General features: G+C 47.9%; 1 protein-coding gene and 1 long non-coding RNA gene across 3 annotated transcripts in view; one reads left to right on the top strand and one right to left on the bottom strand.

Moving 5' to 3' along the window:
- The window catches only part of LOC109491483, an 80563-nt gene extending 79806 nt beyond the window's left edge, over positions 1 to 757 (top strand). The window contains exon 6 of the long non-coding RNA XR_006585462.1: positions 113 to 757. This is a non-coding gene — a long non-coding RNA (uncharacterized LOC109491483). The remainder of the gene's footprint in view (positions 1 to 112) is intronic.
- Positions 1 to 18748, bottom strand: part of NMNAT3 (nicotinamide nucleotide adenylyltransferase 3) — a 114670-nt gene that overhangs the window by 81219 nt on the left and 14703 nt on the right. The window lies entirely within an intron of this gene.

The raw sequence follows: 18748 nt of genomic DNA, 5'->3' as shown, positions 1-18748 counted from the left end.
CATGTATTCTCCAGTGAAAGGAGCTCATGAGTTAGAGATTTTGTCTGACCCTGACTTTCTCGCCCATTTCTCAGTGCACAGAACAAAATAACATCTATTTCTGCCTTCTTAGGAATGAAAATGCACCCTTCTAAAGAGTCCACAGGAAACATCAAGCATGCTCCAGCAGTTAAAGTATGTTGGAAAACAGGTTGGATATCCCATTGCAACAGGCTGAATAATGTCCTTCAAAGAAATCAGTTCCTCATCCCTGGAATCCGCAGATGTTGCCTTATTTGGGAAAGGGTCTTTGCAGACGTGATTAAGGATCTTGGGGAGATTATCCTGGATCATCTAGAGGGCCCCGAGTGCAATCACGTGGAAGGTTCTGAGGGAGGGAAAGGGAGGTCTGAACACACACAGACAAGGCCCTGCGAAGAAGGAGCAGAGAGAAACCTGGAGATGCTGGCCTTGAAGACTGGACTGATTGTAGCCACAGGCCAAGGAAAGACGGCAGCCACCAGAAGCCGGAAGAGGCAAGGAACAGATCCCCCCGGAAATGGATTCTCTCTGAAGGGAATGTGGCCTTGCTGACGCCTGGATTTGGGGCTGGGAAGCTTCTGATTTTGGCCTCCGGACCTGTGAGAGAATACATTTCTGCTGTTTTAAACCACCAAGTCTGTGGATTTGGCACAGCAGCCCTAGAAAATTAGCACAACCACAGAGGGGCCAGAGGGGAGGCTTTCAGTGTTTACAAAACAAAAAACAAAAAACAAAACCCCAAAAAACCCATCCCAAATACTCTATGGTTCTTTTAATGGTATTTAGCAGAATTCAACTTCCTGCCTCCAGCTAGCGGGGCATGAGAGTGTTGGAACTGAGGGCAGTCAGGTCCATGAAGCACAGGCTAAGAAAAGCCTGGGTCCCTGGGGACAGCTCCAGGCAATGTCCCTTCCTGAAGCAGGGTGCTAAGTACATGAAGAAAACATGTCTAGTTCTTAGAGCAAAAATGTGAATAGGTAAGTGTGAAGAGGGTACCGAGGATTTAAGAGATTTCCGATAAATTAACCTCATAGCTCAGACAGGGCTGCGTGGGTATGTGTACGTGTCAGGGGAGTGCATCTTTAAACAAATGCAATGTAATTATTAATAAACATGGCCAGATGCCTGCAAGCATATGTTACAAGGCTGCTCTCTGAGGGTTTCTGTAATAGTGAAAAATTAGAGACCCAAGTGTCTACCAACGTGGGAATGGTTAAGTCTCATACGATACTATGCCACTATTAAAGAGCAACATAATTCTATATACAGACATTAGAGGTTATGAATGAGTAAATGTTGGGTAAAAAAAAAGGCAAGTTGAAGATAGTATTTCGGTATTATCTCATTTTGGTTAAGCAAAGCTATCTGTGTTATTGTAATATAGAGAAATACTATAGAATAGAAACACTTCTGTATCCACCTGATGGGTACACTGCAAACAAGTCGTCACCTCTGAGGAAAGGGGAGGGTTGTTGGGGGGACAAAGTGGAATGGGCATCTTCATACGAATGAGCTTCTTCCTTCAGCATGTTCTCCTTTCGTGGTCTTAAGAAAGAAATGATGGACATGTAATAGCGATACCCTATGAGAACCTTGTCTAGTATAGTGTCAGGTAAACAGTGGGGGCCCTCGGGAACTGAGTGCCTGAGGAGGACTGTGCAGCAGGTGGTCTTTGGAGAATAGCTGGGGCTTCTGGAAGCTGCTGGTAAGCCAGCTAATGTTGCAGGGCTCGAGGCAAAATCCTTGGCTTTTCTACGAAGTTCCCTAGTGGTGCTGCCATGTTTTTATTTAAAGGAAGAAAGAAAGGCACAGGCAGTAGACCAAAGTCCCAGGCAAGTGTGTCTTTTGTCTCTTCCACAGGAGTGGGGCCAAGCCACTGTTCACCAACTCAGTGGTTTACATCAAAGTCAAGGGAAATGTGTCTTTTGAACACTTTCTTGGAGAAATTCTGCACAAGGCTGTTTCTAAAGGTTTTCTTACCCCCTGGAAGGGTAGTTTTCTCACCAGGTGAGCATGCAGTCCCTGTGCTTGCTATGGAGCACGGCCCTCAATAGGGTGTGCTGGTGAGCTGTCCGTCAAGATAGGAAGCCCTGTGCCTTGGAAAAGGACCCTTGTAGCCTCCCTCCTCAGAAGACACCCCAAAGAACACCCCAGTCACCCTTCATCACATACGAAGGCAGAGCTCTTAGATCCAGAGTCTCCCAGTTAGTCGTCTGTTGGAAATGCTGCTTTGGATTAATGTACAGTCAGGCTGACCAATTATGCACCAAAAAGGTGTTAATATAGCTAGGGGAAATATGCACTGATCTCACACTATTCAAGTCGGGGTACTGAAGACATGAACGGGAGTGCGTCTCAGGACCCCAGAGCAAAGAGGAATATTCCAGACAAGAAATGACAAGCACAATTCTCTTTTGGATAAAAGCAGGGGTGTGCCACCTCTATCTCAAACACATGCTACAGGAGCACAGTGCTTTGAAGGTGACAGTCCCTACAAATACTTTTTAAGCGATGGCTCTTAGTGAAATTACTGCTTTCGGTGGAATGAAAGGACCCAATCCTCCTTCTCCTCCACATAGCATGAAGTAGTTACTTTTCAAGGTATGTTTCTCCAAGATTTGCCACAATATCTTTAAAAGTCATGACATTTTTATGATTCCTTATTACAAATTTCAAGAAAGACTTTCGTCTCCTGTATTTTAAAGAAATTGTCGCCAAAACAAAGATTGGAAGCTGGATTTTTTCCTTAAGCAGAGGGAATGCTGTATCTAGACGGCCTGTGCTTCATCAAAATATTGAACCCTGTTGGTTTTGTGCTTCCATTTGCAGAATGTTGACATCTGGCCAACCCCCCATTTTTATAACTGAGGAAAGTGAGGACTGGAGAGGTGAATTTGCTTATTCAATGTCACACGGGAAGGTAGTAACAGAGCTAGAATCAGAGCTTGGGCTGAGACTTATATCACCATGTGACAGTGCCTTATAAATCAAGCTGTTTGGTTATGGAGATTTTTAAGTTTTATCCAAGGAATGGATCATGACACACAAGTTCCATCGCTAGGCCTAATGAGACAGGCACCGCGGGACAAGTGCGGGGGAAGAAGAAGATAATAAGTTCAGAGAAATAAAGCTGGAAAGGACCTGGAGCGATTCCTTTACTCCCATTTCTCTTCCTTGAGGCAGAAGTCGCTGACATCATTCCAGGGGAGAAGTATCTTATTTCTAAAAGCCTTCAGGGAAGATTTCATAAGTTCAGCTAACAAAAAGGAATATCTGATTTCCTCTCAACAGCAGGATCCAAGAAGTAATCATAGAAAACCAATGCACAATCTTTTACATAAAAAACAAAACAAAACAAAACAAAAAACATAAAATGCTGGGGGCACCTGCGTGGCTCAGTCAGATGAGCATCTGACTTGATTTTGGCTCAGGTTATGATCCCAGGGTTATGAGATCAAGACCCATGTCGAGCTCTGTGCTGAGCATGAAGCCTGCTTGGGATTCTCTCTCTCTATCCCTCTGCCCCTCTCCCCCATATGCACCCATTTTCCCTCTAAAAACAAATTAAAAATAAAAAAAAACAAAACCAAAAACACAAAACGCTCCTCACCCCAATACCCCCGAAGTGATTATTTAAAATCACCTTCCAATTTAGTCCTACTTGAACATTTCTATTGTGAAAGCAAAAAATTTTGGAAAATGAGAGCATGGAGATGTCGTGAAACCTTGACAATCATTTTTGTAGGAATTTGTAAGAACGTAGGAGACTCACTCGGGCCTGGTTGTATGAAGAACTTTGACAGAAATGATAATATATAGAGGCCTGCAGAACACAGAACATTTATCACATAAAGCTTCTGAGTTAGAGACCATATAATGGCTCCTATTGTATGACTGTCACCTCTAAGGTTTGTAAAAATTCCATTTTTTTGCAAAGCAGTTCTTATAGCAAGTCTTAGATCAAGAAAGTACGTTTCTAAGTAACGGGAAGGGGGGAAAAATAAAAACAAAATAGATTAAAAACTCCACCAATGATTCCACATATATTCCTGCCAAATGATCCAAAAGCTGGAGGTTATCCTGAGAGGAGGAAGTCTGCCTAACATCTGTGACATTAAGAGAGGGAAAGCTAATAACGTGTGGCACCTTACCTGAAGACGATACTGCTGACCTACTGACAACAGCTTTGAACTGCTTTCTGATCAGTGATTATAGGATTCCGGACTCTTAAGAATCAAGGCATGCACCTCAAAGGCAGCTGCTGGAGACAAGGTGGCCCACGGGTGCGGGCTGTCTGTGTGGGGAGCTGGCAGGTCTGAGGGCAGCGACCACCAAAATCCTGGGCTCAGGGGCTCAGGGGCTCAGGCTCTGGGCAAGGATGCAAAACGGCGGTCCTTAAATTCGCTCCCCACCCAACCATCCCCCGAACAGCCTGTCAAGCTTCTCCCAGCCATGCCTCAGTGCTCCTGTTCCAGGCCTTTCTCCTCTGCTGTTCCAAAGCAAGTGTGTCTCTGAATGCCCCCAGCCCATCCCTCCCCGGGTGTTCAGGAATCACCCATCGGCCTGGGGGCCCATATCCTCCATTCTTCACAGGAGGATGTATCTGGGGCCCGCTCCTGCATCTATGTCCAGCCCTCGCCTTCCACCCAGCGCCAGGCCAGAGAGGGAAAGGTCTAGACGGTCCTCATCTAGAGCTCTGAAAGCCCGGGCTGGAGGAAATGCTAGGAGGAACTGTGAAGACTGGCACCATGGGCTCTACCCCAGCCAGCCAGTGCCCAGACCAGGCGTGGGGCCACAGAGACATCCAGCACAGAGAAATCCACAGAGAGATCCAGCCCACGGCTGCTGGAAGAGCCACATGAGTCAACAGCCGTAACGCCCACAGAATGCAGGGGGACCCAGAAGTGAGGCTAAAAGGCTCTGAGTGCAGGAGCCAAGGAAAGCACCTGAGCGGGACAATTATCATTACTAACCATTTATGGGAGCACAGTTTCACGTTGCTTTACACATGTTATTTCAATTAGATGCTGCTATTCCCCCGTTGCAGATGAGGAGACTGGGGCTGGAAAAGTGAACTAATGTGTTCAAGGTTATCCAGCAAGGAGGAGCAAGCTGCAATTTGTCCCCATGCCACAGGCTCTCAAGCTGTCTCACCTGGGTGTGCACAAGGTGACAACAGCACTTCTCATTTCTGCAAGGGACTGTGAGCACAAGCTTGGGGGGTGGCACAGCTGGGATTCCCAGGTCCCCAACAGCATAATGTTAAAGTGGGACTGCAAAACTCTGAAAACCAAATTAAATTCACTCTAATTTTGAAAGCAAAAGCGAACCAATGCCCAGCAGCCTCTTTTCCTAGGAAAGGGGATCGAGGTCCAATAAATCTCTAGCCCTTCCCACCCTAGAGAGAGGCGGGGAATCACCGTGGAACAAAATGCAGCTTTGCTTCTCCAAGAGCAAACAGCCTTGGCTGTAACTCTGGAAGTCCACAACCAAGCTCAATGAAAGAAAAACCTGAGCTTGAGGTGCCTAACCAGTGGCATGCAAATTCACTCAAGAGAGGATTAAAAAGAATTCAAAGTACAAAGTGAGTTTCATGATAAGCAGTTTTCCCCTGTTTTACTGAAACAATAGAGGTGTTAAAGGAACAGATGTTTCCGGGGGGGAATAAATGCCAGACCTGCCAGTTTAAGGAATCACTGCTTCATACATGTCACCATATTGGTGTTATTCTGTCTGTTCCATTTTATAAAAATACCTATGCTTGGATTAAAAAGTTCCTAAGAGATGGTCCCGTAAAGAAAATGAGACTTAGGGATAGGTTTAAAAACTGTCGATGCAAAAAATCTCACACTTTCCAATGAGTCCTGGAATAATGCAAAAAGTAAGTGATAGTGTTAAAAACCTCATAATAATAATAAAGAAACCTGTTTAGTTCAAAAATAATAGAAAACCATAAAATGCTCAGAAACTATAAAATGCTCATTGCAATCGAAGCCATTATTTTCGGAGCAATCAAACAGATCATTTACCAGTGGTTCCTTGGTTACCATTTTCCTGAATCAGAATCCTGTGTGCAGTAAGGAAAGGTTGCATTTCAGAGCCGGAAACCCTTTCTCCTTCTGTGTCCACTCCCATGCCAGAGGGACCTTTTCAGCCTGCCCTCTCCCTCTGCTCCCTTCCTCGCCTCCGCTCCCTGAGGTGAGTTTCTGGCCTCTGTCTGGGGCCTGGCACACGGGTACCCCCGTTTACCACCTCCTTATGGTTTCTCCACAAGAGTGGCTCCTCACCCCCTATCATCAACTGTGTCGATGGCACCATGGGGTGGAACCTCCAGGGCCTGGCTGCCGTCCCAGCACCCAAGCACCTCCCTGGTTGGCTTTTCCTCCTCGATGCCTGAGACCAACACGCTTGTTCTAAGCAGGTACACAGAAGGCGCTTAATAAAGGGTTGCTGAATAAATGATGCAGGCATCTGGCCAGGAGCCACTTGCTTCCTTCCCTTCCTTGGAGCTCTTCTCTCCACCTGAAATGTCCCCATCCCCCTCAGTTTATCCATATCACCTTCTCCGATTTTCCATAAATGAACAGCACCATCATCCAGTCAGTTGTGTGATAGTGATTCTGGCCCCCTTTATTTTATTTTATTTTTTTTTTAATTTTTTTTTCAACGTTTATTTATTTTTGGGACAGAGGGAGACAGAGCATGAACGGGGGAGGGGCAGAGAGAGAGGGAGACACAGAATCGGAAACAGGCTCCAGGCTCCGAGCCATCAGCCCAGAGCCCGACGCGGGGCTCGAACTCCCGGACCGCGAGATCGTGACCTGGCTGAAGTCGGACGCTTAACCGACTGCGCCACCCAGGCGCCCCTGGCCCCCTTTAAAGAAAGGGAGCCCTAAAATTCATGTATCACTGAATCCTACACACTCTACTTGCTGCTTCTCTCACCTCTCTTCTCCTCCATTCCCTCTGTAATGCCTCACTCTGGCCTTCCTCCCATCGAAACTCCTCACAGAGGTGTCCTGATCCCCACTCCCTGGTTTAGCCTCTCCTGAACGCACACCTGAGCTCATCCCTCCTCTGCTCCCCTCTGTCCTCAGGCTAGAGCCCAAGCTGTTGACAAGGCAGAGATGTGGCCCCAGAAGGCTCAGCTCTCAGCCATCAGTCCCTAACCCCTCCCCCCCCCCCCCCCAGCAGTCACCTGGCACCCAGCTGCCACAGAAGACCTCTTACCCACCCCTGGCTGGCTGGTGGAGCAGAAAGCAATGATCAAAGCAGGGAGTCCATCAAAAACTGTCTAAGTGAGCTTTAGCTTTAAATTAAACCTATACAAGTAAGTGATTTGATGCAGGGCTGTGGCTTTGTTTTGGGGACCGGGATTGGAGCTTTCAAAAACCCCATCCATCGGTGACAATTTCCCATTCCAGGTTCTTTTAGATGGCGAGGGCACCTGAAGACGCACAGGAAGAACACGGGGATGGAATTGGTCTTGACTTTCAGAATCCCCTGCCCTCGAGACCACCACTCCTATAGTCCAGTTCTTTCCCCAACACCCCAAGGGGGTGGGGGTGGGGGAGAAGCCACTTTTACCTTTTTATTTTTTATTTTTTTATTTTTTATTTTTTTTTCAACGTTTATTTATTTTTGGGACAGAGAGAGACAGAGCATGAACGGGGGAGGGGCAGAGAGAGGGAGACACAGAATCGGAAACAGGCTCCAGGCTCTGAGCCATCAGCCCAGAGCCTGACGTGGGGCTCGAACTCACGGACCGCGAGATCGCGACCTGGCTGAAGTCGGACGCTTAACCGACTGCGCCACCCAGGTGCCCCAACCTTTTTAAATCTCTTCAAAGCATTCATTCCTCAAAAACAAAAAACCCCAAAAAATCCTATTCTTTCCTTTTATATGCACAATCCATCAGTTTATGTAATATTCAATGATTACTAAAGTTATGTATACTTCTTAAGTACAACAGGCACAAACACATTTGGGAGGAAACACAGCTGACCAGTCCGTGCAGCACGTGCACCCAGTCTGCGTGGTCAGGTGCGGATGTGGGCAGGTGAGCACATGACCGCGATGCCCGCCGCCCCCACTGGATTACCAACTCCAGGCCTGGAGAGCCCGGCTCAGCTCGATTCGTCTATGACCTCTGTGCCTGGCACAGGACTGGAGAATAATCTGGCCTTGGGAAACGGTGAATGGAGAAATGAGCCTCCTCACCAACCAGCCTTTCCCCAGCTCCAGAAACTCCTCTAGCAAATCCAGGCTGCCAGATACCTCTCCTCCTTCCTTGGACTCACTGCCTGCCCATCACACAGTTGCCAACATGTCCTAACTCAGATCCAGACGCAGAGGACCAGGGGCACTCTCCAGTCCAGTCCAGCCTCATGGTTCTCAGGTCAGGGAGATGGAGACAAGCTAAGAGATCTGGTCAAGGGCAGGTGTGACCAGCACTTTTCCAACCTCCCAGTTCGGACTCCTGTCCTCTTTTGACCCTGAGTCCCAGGAGCTGGCAGAGTACATGGCACACACAGAGTCCCGTGATGGTACAGCCAGAGGCCAAGGATGGCTCTGGAACATCCCCACTCTAAGTGCGTGTCTTAAGGTGAGACGCTTAGGCTAGGAATCATACCTACTCCCTACCTCCCCAGGTCTTGGGGCATGAGAGGTACCTGATTAGCTTAAAAGCAAGCCTTCGGCAAGTTAACCTGCAGATAAAAATAAAATCATCCTCCAATCAGGGGGCTAATTTAAATGTAAACCTTTCACTCCTACTGACCCATGTGTCTGGAACGGACTCAGAATAAGCGTGGTGATGAGAAACCCAGCAGCTGGCAGACGCGCCCGCTCACAAGGCAGAGAGAGCCGGACTCCGGGTTACAGAGTGAGGGCGTAAATGGAAATAAACTTGCTTCCTGGGCTCACAGACATTTCATTAAAAAGACTGACCTCCTTTTTGTGCTGAAAGCATTTGAGTGGCCTTCGGTACTTCCAATTTCATCACAGAAATAAGATGCAAAGCAGTGAACACACTGCTGTCCTGACTGCGGCACAGAGGCACGCGGGATGTAAGGCAGAAGCAAAACCACGACGTCTCTCGGGCCAGTTTTACTGTTGACTTGAAAACTGGACGGGTCTACCTCATGATCCACCCCTTCATTCATCACAAAAATGAACATGCACAGAGAGGATCCAAATATTCCAGGTGTCTGGAGAATGTATTATAGGATTTATTTTATCAACGACTATGTGATAACTGTGCCTTTTTAAAAAATTTTTTAACGTTTATTCATTTTTGAGAGACAGAGAGACAGAGTGCAAGTGGAGGAGGGGCAGAGAGAGAGGGAGACACAGAATCCGAAGCAGGATCCAGGCTCTGAGCTGTCAGCACAGAGCCCAATGTGGGGCTCGAACCCACGAACCGCAAGACCATGACCTGAGCTGAAGTCGAATGCTTAACCAACTGAGCCATCCAGGTGCCCCAACTGTGCTTTTTAAAGACAAACTATGAAACTGTTCCAAAGTCCACTGCCATTAGTAATCCCTTCATGCAGCAAACATCAGTTAGCACCTACTATGTGTCAGATACTATGCCAGGAACCAGGGAAACAGCAGGATAAGCTACCTTCTACTTAGAGGGTTCACCTGTCTTTGTCGGGGACTGACAGGCTCACCAGTGTTCACAACCCAGCGTGGTAAGAACTGGCATAGATAAAAACAGAGGGAGCCTGTGTGCACAGAGGAGCCCTCCAGCCCAGCCAGGTTGAGGGAAGCAGGCAATAGGAGTATAGAAAGTTTTCAGGAGGAAGTAACAGGTGTTTAGGGTTTTAAAGGATGAATAGGGGCTAGGCAAGTAAATGAGTTGGGGAGATTTAACAGCATCCGCAAAGCCTGAGAATATGGGAGGCCATGGGGCATGGTGGGGCTGCAAGAGGGTCAACAGAGTAGCCAAGGTTGGGGGGCGTGACAAGGTTCTCCACCATCAGGTTGCCAAGGGGCTTGTATTCTGTGCTGACAAGATCAAACTTGATCCTGATGGTGGTGGCCCCTACGTGATTTTACAAAGTGATCAAATCCACAAGTGGTTACCTGAGGGTCCCCTCAACAGCACTCAGGGACGTCTTCCTTTCTGCGCTGCTCTTGAGGCAACAGAGCTTAAAAGCCTCATTAGCAGGCAGGTCTCCAACGAACAACTAAGCCTCTTCCTCTTCCATAATGCCCTCTTTGAGGCCACAGCTCCTTTCAACTGTGTTCTAATTTCAAAGAAGTGATAAACATATGCTCATGTTTCCATTTACAAGTTTTTGATTATCAGCCTGCCATTGTAGCTGCAAATTACCCATTTTCTATTATAATTATTTTTACTTCTCTAGATGAAGAAGGAAACGAAGCACTTTTCAATTACTAAAGTGCCTGAGCCACAGAGGGAGGGAAGACTTAAGCACAACGCTGCCTCTTTTGCCAACGGCAATACAACAGCAAGAGTCTGAAAAATGAAACGCAAGCCCGCGGGCTGTGTCAGACCAAGCCTTCCAGATAGGTACATTTGCTCACCATGGTCAGTTTACCTAAAGCTGTGGCAAACCAGGGAAGAGCTCAGCGGAGCAGCTGCCGCCAGGGCTCTCTGGCACAACTCCTTGAGGACAGGATGCTTTAGGGGACAGACATGTCCCCCGCACTCTTGGATGCTAACACTTGCTTTTTCTGCTTCAAGGAGGAAGTTTTCGAAGATGGGCTGTCCCTAGTCAGATGCACGCAAGTAACTATGGTCATACTATGGTTGGAATTCTACAGGGATCCAGCCACACTCACTGGCCTTGCAGACCCCTCTCCTAAACCAGATAGAGCACAGGGCCATGTCTGGCTGTCTTTCTGTCCTGGCCAGGGCTGGCTAGGGGGTGAGAAAGAGTCTTGGGAATGTACTGGAGGCAGTGAATTCGGTCACTAACTGACTCGAAGAGGATGCTAACATGCAGAGTTGCATGCCTACTGGCAGCTTAATGTCCCATTTAATTGGCATGTAACATTCACTGACAGAGTAGCATGTAAATGAGAATGCCACTGTGGCTTTGTAGCTTTGAAGGTGCTGTTGGTGACTTTTAAAAGCACAGCTTGCATGAGCTAAAGAGCTTTCATATTGGGGTGATTTGCTCACCAAGAAACCGTGCCAGGGGTGCCTGGGTGGCTCAGTCGGTTGGGCGTCCGACTTCGGCTCAGGTCATGAGCTCATGGTTCGTGAGTTCAAGCCCTGCGTTGGGCTCTGTGCTGACAGCTCAGAGCCTGGAGCCTGCTTTGGATTCTGCGCCTCCCTCTCTCCCTGCCCCCTGCTCCCCCAGGCTCATGCTTTGTCTCTCTCTGTCTCTCAAACATTAAAAAAAGAAAGAAAGAAACTAGGCCAATCATCCAAATTCCTAACATCTTCCATGTGCAACTGCGCTCAGTCCTGGGGACGAGCTCATGGAGGACACAGTCCCTGTTCTCAAGGCACTCCCTCTAGGTTGGGAGGGGGGAGGGGCGGTCAGGCATGGAAAAAAAAAAACAAGCAGCTACTTAAATGTTCAAAATGCCATTTGTGGTCAAAGCAAAAACTCTTATTGCAGCTGGGGAGGTTCTAAATATTGCTCTCTGTTCACATTTTAAACCCTCATGGATGACAATAATAAATCACTATCACAGTAAATCAATAGTAACAGTGAAAATAGCTAAAAGTTACTGTATCAGGCACTTTTTAAATTTTTTAAAAATGTTTTTATTTATTTTTGCGACAGAGAGAGACACAGCATAAGCAGGGGAGGGGCAGAGAGAGAGAGGGAGATACAGAATCTGAAGCAGGCTCCAGGCTCTGAGCTGTCAGCACAGAGCCCGACGTGGGGCTCAAACTCACAAACTGTGAGATCATGACCTGAGCTGAAGCCAGAGGCTTAACCGACTGAGCCACCCAGGCGCCCCTATCAGGCACTTTTTATGCACTAGGCACTTTTTAGGTCTACTAACTTCTATTTTGTCAGCACATATACTGTGCCTGTTACTACAATGTCTTTTGTGTTATCTTTAATCTTTGCCAACACTGCGCAGAGAAGTATTATCCTTTTGTTTCTGATGGGGACAGTGTAGCCTGGGGCTCTGAAGCTCAGCGCTTGGCCAACGATGATGCGATGATGCGGCACTAGGAAAAAAGGAACCAGAACAAGCTCCTGTCTGATCACAAAGGCCGGGTCATTTCACATCCCACTACCTTTAAGGCGCAGAAACCCAGAGGGGCTTCCAGGCTAGCCCCAGACTCTTTGGTATTCAAGATGAGCTCATTCACTTTTGCAGGAAACAACAGATGTAATCAGCATATTAACCATCCTTTAGACATCAATCATAAATTCTTCCCTCAAGAGTAAATTGCTCTCCTCCTCTCCGTGTACCTTAAGATCCTTGCATGAGTAAGGACAGTTAAGGGCAGATTAAAGGGCAGGTACCTGTCCCTCAGTAGCAAAGGCAAGGGGACTTCCACTCAAAGTTGAGCAGGCGTGCATCACGGGGGTGTGTGTGTGCGCAGTGGGGAGGGTGCCATGGCTGTTGCGGGTGTTGCATGGGTGTCACACAGGAGCATGTGCTATAGACGGTGTTGTGGGGGCTTGTGGCGGGGAGGCTGCCGTGGGGGTAGGTCTGCGGTGTGTCTCAGGGGGAGGTGTGCTGTGGATGTGGCGGGGGGAGTCAAGTGTAGGTGACGGAGGGGCTGTGCTACATAGTGTGTGGTGGGAATCCTGTCGTGGGGGATGTTTCCAGGGCATTATGCGGCGGGGCTATATTATGGGATGGGCCATGAGGGTATACTGTGGGGGTCTGCTGTGAGGGTGCGACCTGGGGGTGGTGTTAGAGTTGTGCTGTGGGATATACGGTGGCTGGGGGAAGTTGTGGAACTGTGTCATGGGTGTGCTGGGGGTGGGGAGGACCCAGCAGGTCCCTGGTCAGTGCTGTGGGGCACCCTACAGAGCCTGCTGCCGGGCCTGAGAAGGCTGCCGTCGCCACTGCACCTGCCTGATCCCCCTGATGGCGAGCTCATGCCCCAGCACTCCACCTTTCCCCCCTCCCCGCCACAACTGGGGTCAGGAAATCCAGTGAGATATTGGGGCAACGTGTTCTGGAGCTCTGCTGGTTGCAGAAGGCACTCTTCCTCACTCACTCATACCGCCCTTTCTGTGGCAGGGACCAGGTGTTGTTTCAGACCACATCTAACACGGCCCCTGCACAGCCCCTCCCAGGGCTCACTGCCAAGACAATGCTCCTAGGGACCCTCCAGGCCACAGCATGGGTGAAGGAAGGAAAGGCCCTTGGCTTTCTCCTCTTGCAGCAGGCCCAGCACAGGGGAGCCACAGTCCTCTACCAGCGCAGCAGCCTCTCTGAAGAACCCCGTCCTTCCCTCCTGGTTCGCCCCTCTGATCCTCCAGCCCATCTGTCTTTGGCAGGAGCCTCCTTGGCAAGACTCACCAGAGTGGCAAATGCTGGAGAGCTCCGGCACACGGGTGGAACACTTGTTTGTTGTTCCGAATGTACATGCCAATACCCCCCCATCTTTAAAACTTTTTTTAAAAATGTTTATTTATTTTTGAGACAGAAAGAGAGCATGAGCAGGGAAGGGGCAGAGAGAGAGGGAGACACAGAATCTGAAATAGGCTCCAGGCTCCGAGCTGTCAGCACAGAGCCCGACGCAGGGCTCGAACTCAAGGACCGTGAGATCATGATCCGAGCCAAAGTCGGACGCTTAAACGACTGAGCCACCCAGGCACGCCCCCATCTTTAATACGAAAGATTTTGAAACATACTGCAAAGGTGAGAGAATTTTAAATGAACACAGATACCGTCCACCTCGATTCTACCATTAATACTTTATTATGCTTGGTTATGTATCTACCCCTCTATCCATTCATCAATCAATCCACCTTATTTTTTTGATGCCTTTCAAAGAGGCGGACAGCAGTGCACTTCTTCCTAAACACTTCGGCATGTGTATCATTAACTGGAGTTCATTATCTGTTCGGTGTTCTCTTTCCTTTTTGGACATACAGTAAAATACACACATCTTGAGGTGGACCATTCAGTGCATTTTGACAAACGCATGCACCCGTGTAACAGCAAGCCTTACGAAGATACAGAACATCCTATCACCCTAGAAAGCCCTCCTCTCCTGTCCCTTCCCACTCAGTCTCCTGGTCCCACATCCCCCAAGCAACCACAATTCTGAATTTTTCCACCATAGATCAGTTCTGCTTATTTTAGAACTCTACGTACAAATGACATCATACAGTGTCTAGTCTCATCCACGTTGAGCTTTTGCTCAACATAATGTCTGAGAGATTCACACAGGTGGTCATGTGCAATAGTAGCTTGTTCCTTTTCATTGCTGAATAGTATTCCATTCTTGGGCTATGCCATAGTTTATCTATTCTCCTATGGGGTGATTCTTTTCTTAGAGGTAAAGATGATCACCTAATGGAGATTACTCGGTTATGAAGTCACTCGCACTTCCATTCTGACTTGGTTCTCTTACGGGCAGAGAAGCAGATGTGCTCAGAGGTAGCACAACCCTGCCTGGCCCGTGAGAGAAGATGAAGGACAGAAATAATATAGTCCATCACCTTTGTGAAAATGTAAAAGGTACAGTTCTAGAATAGAGACTCCCAAAATGTGATGGGATGTAAGAGGAGTGAAACGTTCTTACAGATGTGTCCTGTATCTGGCCTGTGAGACTAGTTTTCCTACACGAAGGGGATATATATGGTTTGATTTTTAATGAATTTTTTTCATGAAAAAAACTTCATTTAAAGACATATTAAATACACAAGGAGGAAAGAGATGGAAAAAATCATGAGACTTGTAGATGACGGAGGTAACAGTCCCTAGAGCTGTGTAGTCAGTCCTGGAAGCATATTAAAATCACCTGGGAGTTTTAAAACCACCCATGCCTGGGTTCCACCGCCAGAGTCTCTGATATGATTGGCCAAGGTGTATCCAGGCATCGGTAGGTTTAAAAAGCTCCCCAGACAACGCTATTGCGCAGCTGGGATGAAAAGAACGGTCTGGAAATTAGCAGTTCTCCCAGTGCGGTCCCTGGGCTGGCAGTATCAATGTCACTTGGGCGCTTATTAGAGATGCAAATTCTTAGGCAACACTTCAGAACTACTGGATCAGAAACTGGGCCTGGGGCCCAACAATCTGGATCTTCACAGGCCCTCCAGGTAGAAGTGATGCAGCTCAAGTTCATGAACCACAGTTCAAGGGGCAGGTGTGACAGGCCCTAGAAACAGCCCTCAACTAGGTCCCAACATTGACATCTGTGTCGTCATGGTACCAATCCAGCCAGGGATAGTCAGCTCTGCCTGATTAGCCCCCAGGAAGCCCTTTTCCTCCCTGAGACACGGTGGCGGGGGAGTGGAGGTGGGGGGGGGTGGTGGTGGTAGTGATGGCCAGGTGGTAAGCAGCTGTTGACCAATTACCAAGGTGACAACATCCTGGGGTCCGCTGTGTCCTAACCTCAATTAATCCACAAGCCAGTTAACCAGCCCCCAGAAAATCCAGTGTTGACTGTAATTTTATTTTCACGATTTTTGATTATCACTGACCTCCTTCCACTCCATTACCCTTGTTAATTGAGAATTGACTATGCAGTTAAAATGAATGTTTCCTCCACTAACAGAGCTGTACCAGATTCATCTTAAAGTCCCTTGCAGCTCAAAAAATGTGATGAGTCTACGGATATATTGATCTGATACAATTCATTTCACCAAGAATTTATGAAATTACCACGCAGAGGTCACCTGTTATGCGTTCATACGTCTAAAGGCTTACAGGAAAGAAACCGAGTTTTAGTTGAAGAATAACACTGTATATGGAGAGCCTAACCAGTACTTGGCCGAGACCGGCTTACTGGTTAGCAGTGATGTCTGTATTAAAAGATGCTCAACACGGTGCTACAGATTTGGCAAAGTCCTTGGAAATGCTGAGAAGATAAGGTAAGAGCAAGCACTCTGGGGGCTGTTCGTCTTCACTGGCTGGCTATTTTGATAAGGAAAAATGCAAAGGAAGCAGAGGCTAACAGGAGATCAGGGAACCTGATTATCTATTCCAATGCTGAGTTTGAAAAATGAACCTTCGTGTAAAACCCAAAAGATTACAGAATTTGCCAAAGGAAATGTGCTGGGGGATCTGCAGCAACAATGGAATTCCTAATAAGTAGTACGTACCACGAGGAGACGTTTGACAAAACACCACGTATAATATTTCTCGTATAATAACACAGCAAAGGAGTAATGCCACCATGAAGGAAAAGTCAGCCTGCCTGTGCAAGGACAGTCACCCACTGCAGGGAGCCCTTCAGTGACCAGGCATTAAAGAAGACCCGGCCAGCTGTCTCTTACTTTACTCAGGACTGCCTAGAAACACCTCGACAAAAGCAACCGCACAACCAGGAGGGCCAGAACCAGGTCCCATGATATGACTTCCTCTCCAGGCCGGCTCCTCCTCTGAGGACTGTCCCCACCGGGCCCTGTCACGCCCCTCTACCTCAGCCCAAGTTTGTCCCTGCCACTGTGGTCATTTATCTGTGGGCCTCCAGAGTGTAGAGCTGTGTCTCATTTAGCTTAAGACTGAGTACACCCTAAAGGGCTCTGTGAATGATTTTTATTAAAAAAAGAAAAAAAAAATCACTTTTTTTTTTTATACAAAATTACCACATACAGAGATGTAGAGGAAATAGCATAATGAACTGCCACACAGAGGTCTCCAAACGGTCATTAACACATTTCCACATTTATTTCATCTTTTCTTCCCCCTGGAAGTCTGTTAAAGTCCATTACAAAAACCATGACATTTCACCTCTAAATATTTCAAAAATAAAGGACACTTTCTAAGAATACGAGAGTTTCTTATTTATCCACATCATGCTCACTCCTGACAAAATTAACAATAATTAACAAAAATTGCTCAATATCCTGTAGCACCAGTCCGAATGTCAGCGTATGCCTTCCGAGGAAAGAAAAGATGGATGTAGTTGTGGTGACCCTGAGAAAGCAGATGGAGGGCCCCCACAGGGCCCAGGAAGCCAATGTGCGTCACTCTTGTCCCACCTGGGGGCCCCACCATTCCCAGGGGTGCAGGAGGGCATGGAAGGCATTCCCTGGAGTGGGGCCTCCTTCTCGAGACTGGGGGGACCTTGCCCCCACAGGCCACCGCATCCAAACACTCCCATGCTCTGTCTAGTCAGCCTGTGGGCGGGCCATCTCTCTTCTCCCACTCAGTGACCAATTTTGCCCAGGACCTGGTGGGGTCAAACGAACCTAGCCTGTAGTCCCAGCACTGTCACTGACAAGCTATTTGACCTTGAGCAAGTGGCGTAACTTCCTGGAGCCTCTGTTTGCTCTTCTGTAATATGGGAAATAAGGCCTGCCCCTGAGGGCCGTCATAAATGAGACCACGGCACGGGCTCTGTCAGAGAGCGCCTAGCAAACTGCCTGGGCCACAGCAAGCTCACTCAAGTTCAGCTGCCGACACTGTGGCGGTACTAACCTTGGAGGCCACAGGGCAGCCAGAGGCATTAGGGTGTGAGGGGCAGGCCGAGGGAGGCCCTATCCTACCAGATCTCTGAGGCAGGGCTTCCCCTGATGGAACAGGTCACAGGGTCAGTCCTTTCCTAGCTCTCGCTCCCTCAATGCAGGATGGCGTGGCCAGATGAAGGGCTGCAGAAGTGGAGGAGGAGGGAGGCCTGTGGACGATCAGAGCAGAAGTTCCTGTGAGGGGGCCTTTGACCACCTACCTGGGTCATCTGGTATCTCCTACTGATCTAATAGCCCTGAACCTTATCTCAGAGGCACCAACCTTGGTTCCTCAAAGACACCTGCCATCAACTATTCCCCCTTCATTCTGAAATAATGGTCACCACTGCCCAGCACTACCACTGCCTGCCATCAACATTACTATTCATCAAGCACCGACTACATTCCAGGAGATTTGCTGGGTAATTTTCAAACTTTATCTCTCCGACTCCATGCTGCAGTTTTCTGAGACAGGTATGACTATCCCCCTTTGGAGATGTAGTAGTTTCCTGTTGCTGCTGTAACAAATGACCCAAAACTTAGTGGCTAAACACAACATGCGTTTTATTATTTTACAGTTCTGGAGCTCAAAAGTCCAAAGGGGTCTCACCAGCTAAAATTAAGGTGTCAGCAGGGCTGAACTCCTTTCGGGAGCTCGAGGGAAGAATCCACTTCTTACCTTTTCCAGCTTTCAGATTCTTCTTACCTTTTTCAGCTGTCACATTCCTTAGTTCATGCCCCCCTTCCATCTTCAAAGCTATTCATGGCTGGCCTAGTCCTTTTCCCAGTGCATCAGTCTAACTCTCCTGCCCTCTGCTTTCACTTACAAGAACATTTATGACTACATCAATCCCATCTGGATAATCCAAGATAAGGTCAGCTCATTAGCAACCTTAATTCCTCCATGCCATGTAATCGAACTTATTCATGGGTTCCAGAGATTAGGACATGGACTTTTTGGAAGGCCATTATTCTGTCCATCATCACAAGTAAGGAGACTGAAGCACAGGGAGGTAATGGGGTTTACTCAAGGTCACACAGCTATTAAATGGCACTAGACTGAGGAGTGAGATTATGGGAACTCCAACTAAGCTCTGCTCTTGCTGCTTTGCTGTGTGACCTTGGGCAAGCCACTTAACTTCTCTGAC

The sequence above is a fragment of the Felis catus genome, chromosome C2 (assembly GCF_018350175.1).
Source record: "Felis catus isolate Fca126 chromosome C2, F.catus_Fca126_mat1.0, whole genome shotgun sequence".
NCBI classification, from domain to species: Eukaryota; Metazoa; Chordata; class Mammalia; order Carnivora; family Felidae; genus Felis; species Felis catus.
This window is presented reverse-complemented; position numbering and strand designations above follow the sequence as displayed.